This window comes from Schistocerca cancellata, unplaced genomic scaffold (genome assembly GCF_023864275.1).
Source record: "Schistocerca cancellata isolate TAMUIC-IGC-003103 unplaced genomic scaffold, iqSchCanc2.1 HiC_scaffold_674, whole genome shotgun sequence".
Taxonomy (NCBI): domain Eukaryota; kingdom Metazoa; phylum Arthropoda; class Insecta; order Orthoptera; family Acrididae; genus Schistocerca; species Schistocerca cancellata.
This window is the reverse complement of record NW_026046685.1, coordinates 712930-717500: the sequence shown is the minus strand read 5'-3', so window position 1 is coordinate 717500 and position 4571 is coordinate 712930. Positions and strand designations below refer to the sequence as shown.

General features: G+C 56.1%; 3 non-coding genes across 3 annotated transcripts in view; all 3 read right to left on the bottom strand.

The window, feature by feature from the left end:
* LOC126138980 (large subunit ribosomal RNA) overlaps positions 1-3 on the bottom strand; it is a 4222-nt gene extending 4219 nt beyond the window's left edge. The window contains exon 1 of the ribosomal RNA XR_007528466.1: positions 1-3. This exon is cut by the window's left edge and continues 4219 nt beyond it. This is a non-coding gene — a ribosomal RNA (large subunit ribosomal RNA).
* A 189-nt stretch (positions 4-192) lies between these two features.
* LOC126138888 (5.8S ribosomal RNA) lies at positions 193-347 on the bottom strand. Its single transcript, XR_007528384.1, has one exon. It is a non-coding gene; the product is annotated as a 5.8S ribosomal RNA (ribosomal RNA).
* Positions 348-699: 352 nt separating this feature from the next.
* Positions 700-2608, bottom strand: LOC126138948 (small subunit ribosomal RNA). Its single transcript, XR_007528437.1, has one exon. It is a non-coding gene; the product is annotated as a small subunit ribosomal RNA (ribosomal RNA).
* Between the last annotated feature and the right edge of the window lie 1963 nt (positions 2609-4571).

Sequence of the window (4571 nt, the reverse complement as noted above, 5' to 3'; positions counted from 1 at the left end):
TCGTTGTACGAGGTGTCGCACGCCACACCGCCAGCCGGCTGTGCACGCTACCGAGAAAGTACCGGTATGCGAACCGCCAGGCGACGGGCGCGCATCGCACGTTTAAGGAGACGCGGCCGGCCCCACAGGCGGCCACGACACTCCCAGGTCTCCGAAGGCGGGACAAACGCCGCGCGCTTCAGTATACGTAGCCGACCCTCAGCCAGACGTGGCCCGGGAACGGAATCCATGGACCGCAATGTGCGTTCGAAACGTCGATGTTCATGTGTCCTGCAGTTCACATGTCGACGCGCAATTTGCTGCGTTCTTCATCGACCCACGAGCCGAGTGATCCACCGTCCTGGGTGATCTTTTTTGTTTAGTTTCCACTGTCTCTTTCAAAACAGTTGCATAGGCGGGACTGAGGCGTTTGACGGCCCCTGTTCCAGCGTTCTGTGTCCAACGGCCTCACGGCCGATGGGCGTCGTACGGCTCCACACCGGAGCGGACAGGCACTCGGGCGAAAGTCATTCAAAACCGGCGCCAGGCGCCAGGTGCCGCAGGCCAGCCGCTCCAGAGCTTCAGCGCTCGTACCACACAACATTTTTCCGTTAGTTTTGAGAGGCACGCGTGGTTCCGCACGCGGCGCACGGCTGCTGCCGTACAGGTAGCGTGTTGCGCGACACGACACGCACATCGAAAGACATGCAGTCTAGTCGGTAATGATCCTTCCGCAGGTTCACCTACGGAAACCTTGTTACGACTTTTACTTCCTCTAAATGATCAAGTTTGGTCATCTTTCCGGTAGCATCGGCAACGACAGAGTCGATGCCGCGTACCAGTCCGAAGACCTCACTAAATCATTCAATCGGTAGTAGCGACGGGCGGTGTGTACAAAGGGCAGGGACGTAATCAACGCGAGCTTATGACTCGCGCTTACTGGGAATTCCTCGTTCATGGGGAACAATTGCAAGCCCCAATCCCTAGCACGAAGGAGGTTCAGCGGGTTACCCCGACCTTTCGGCCTAGGAAGACACGCTGATTCCTTCAGTGTAGCGCGCGTGCGGCCCAGAACATCTAAGGGCATCACAGACCTGTTATTACTCAATCTCGTGCGGCTAGAAGCCGCCTGTCCCTCTAAGAAGAAAAGTAATCGCTGACAGCACGAAGGATGTCACGCGACTAGTTAGCAGGCTAGAGTCTCGTTCGTTATCGGAATTAACCAGACAAATCGCTCCACCAACTAAGAACGGCCATGCACCACCACCCACCGAATCAAGAAAGAGCTATCAATCTGTCAATCCTTCCGGTGTCCGGGCCTGGTGAGGTTTCCCGTGTTGAGTCAAATTAAGCCGCAGGCTCCACTCCTGGTGGTGCCCTTCCGTCAATTCCTTTAAGTTTCAGCTTTGCAACCATACTTCCCCCGGAACCCAAAAGCTTTGGTTTCCCGGAGGCTGCCCGCCGAGTCATCGGAGGAACTGCGGCGGATCGCTGGCTGGCATCGTTTATGGTTAGAACTAGGGCGGTATCTGATCGCCTTCGAACCTCTAACTTTCGTTCTTGATTAATGAAAACATACTTGGCAAATGCTTTCGCTTCTGTTCGTCTTGCGACGATCCAAGAATTTCACCTCTAACGTCGCAATACGAATGCCCCCGCCTGTCCCTATTAATCATTACCTCGGGTTCCGAAAACCAACAAAATAGAACCGAGGTCCTATTCCATTATTCCATGCACACAGTATTCAGGCGGGCTTGCCTGCTTTAAGCACTCTAATTTGTTCAAAGTAAACGTGCCGGCCCACCCAGACACTCAATAAAGAGCACCTTGGTAGGATTTCAACGGGGTCCGCCTCGGGACGCACGAACACGCACGAGGCGGTCGCACGCCTTCGGCTCGCCCCACCGGCAGGACGTCCCACGATACATGCCAGTTAAACACCGACGGGCGGTGAACCAACAGCGTGGGACACAAATCCAACTACGAGCTTTTTAACCGCAACAACTTTAATATACGCTATTGGAGCTGGAATTACCGCGGCTGCTGGCACCAGACTTGCCCTCCAATAGATACTCGTTAAAGGATTTAAAGTGTACTCATTCCGATTACGGGGCCTCGGATGAGTCCCGTATCGTTATTTTTCGTCACTACCTCCCCGTGCCGGGAGTGGGTAATTTGCGCGCCTGCTGCCTTCCTTGGATGTGGTAGCCGTTTCTCAGGCTCCCTCTCCGGAATCGAACCCTGATTCCCCGTTACCCGTTACAACCATGGTAGGCGCAGAACCTACCATCGACAGTTGATAAGGCAGACATTTGAAAGATGCGTCGCCGGTACGAGGACCGTGCGATCAGCCCAAAGTTATTCAGAGTCACCAAGGCAAACGGACCGGACGAGCCGACCGATTGGTTTTGATCTAATAAAAGCGTCCCTTCCATCTCTGGTCGGGACTCTGTTTGCATGTATTAGCTCTAGAATTACCACAGTTATCCAAGTAACGTGGGTACGATCTAAGGAACCATAACTGATTTAATGAGCCATTCGCGGTTTCACCTTAATGCGGCTTGTACTGAGACATGCATGGCTTAATCTTTGAGACAAGCATATGACTACTGGCAGGATCAACCAGGGAGCTGCGTCAACTAGAGCTGAGCAGCCGGCCGCCCGGGAGTGTGTCCCAGGGGCCCGCGCGAACACGCAAGCGTCCGCTCAATTATTCTGCAAACAGGAGGAGGCTGAGCTCCCCTGCACAATACACCTCGAAACCCTCTCAGGTCCCGGCGGCGCGCAGCGCCGTCCTAAGTACTTGGTCGGGTTCGAGAGAGGCGCAATCGCCCGGAGTTAGGCGAGTAGACGCTTTAGGTGCGACCACCCGTGCTCCCAACTGAGCTTGCCGCTGCCGACAGAGGCCCGGGAGCGTGCTGTCGTGGCATTGCCGGCGGGAGACAACACGCGCCACCTACGGTGACCGGCAGCTCCAACGCCAGCGCCACAGAAGGGCAAAGGCCCCACGTGGGTGCCGAAGCGAACTCTCCCAGCACAGCGCACGTGCCAACACGTCTGCACAACTGCGATACAAACCACCAGCGAGAACCGCTGGGGCGACCGAGCAGCAGACGGCGTCGCGGCGCCGAGTGCCGGGCGGCTGCGCATCCTCAACGCACACAGTCCTCAGTCGGACCAGCACACTGCAGATGTCCACCGCGCTTCGCACCGGGCCCGCGAGGACCCACTTTGGCCGCCCGGCGCCGCGCGCAGGGTGCCCCGGCGCGCAGCTGCGCCGCCTGCCGCGTCCGTCGGCCGGCGCGCCTGCCACTGGGCGCCCCCACCAGCCGGCTGTAGCGCGTGCGCCCACGCACCGCGCGGCCAGCACGCCGGGCGGCCCCCCCTCACCGGCCGGGGACGGTCCCACCCAGCCACCGCCGCGTATCGCTTCACACACAGATTTGCCCTTACTGATTTACCTCCAGCAACAACAACCGTACCACAATGGGTTTACCAGTTGTTCATTTGCGTAACGTCACCAGCAAACGTAGACGTCCATCCCAGTTTGCAAATGCAACGATTATTGCATACCTGTCTGTTAGGTGTCACGACACACTACGTCTGCCCACATACACGCAACAAAATGTGCACGACTAGAGAACACGTGGGAGGTGGCCCCCTACGTATGCGATGTCCATTACGAGACCGACTGTCAACCAGCATCTGTACCATGTCGCAGATGTGGAACGCGGTGCACCATGCTATCACACTGTGTGAGAAGAGACGACTACGTTTGAATACACGCGCCACTACATCAACAGACGGCTCATGCTGATCGCCATCCAGGGCGTCCGTTACTCCCACACGTCTCTATGGCGTACCACACTGCAATGTAGCTGTTATGGGGAGACGGCACGTGGCTGAGTGCACAACATTTGGACCGTATGGTTCGCTGTTGTTGGGCGCAGTCGTTGTACGGTCACACATGTGCCACAGCGTATCATTCAGTACATACGGACCTATGTGCAGTACAATGTGAGGGTTAAGCTTACGACATCAGCGGACAGTGGACACAGGCCGTACCACGACGTAGACTGAGCGCTTCGACATGCGAATGCCAGTGAACAGCTGCGAAGGGCATTGAACACGCAAGCACCTGAACGACCAGCGTGCGAAGGCAGGGGGGAGGGGGGGGGGCGATGTACATCCTGCAGTCGTCCACATTACAGTGTACAGCGGGAGCATGTCAAAAGTAAGCAACACTTGCGAAGTGTTGAACATGAAACGATACACAAGAGGGTGGGCGGTGCGAGTAGCGAACTATATTCAGAGGGTTGTGGTTAGACAACACTAGATTAATGTAACGTGTCATATGCCAATTACAGAGCAGGTTAAGGCACAACGTGGGTTAGGTTAAGGCACAACGTGGGTTAGGTTAAGGCACAACGTGGGTTAGGTTAAGGCACAACGTGGGTTAGGTTAAGGCACAACGTGGGTTAGGTTAAGGCACAACGTGGGTTAGGTTAAGGCACAACGTGGGTTAGGTTAAGGCACAACGTGGGTTAGGTTAAGGCACAACTTGGGTTAGGTTAAGGCACAACTTGGGTTAG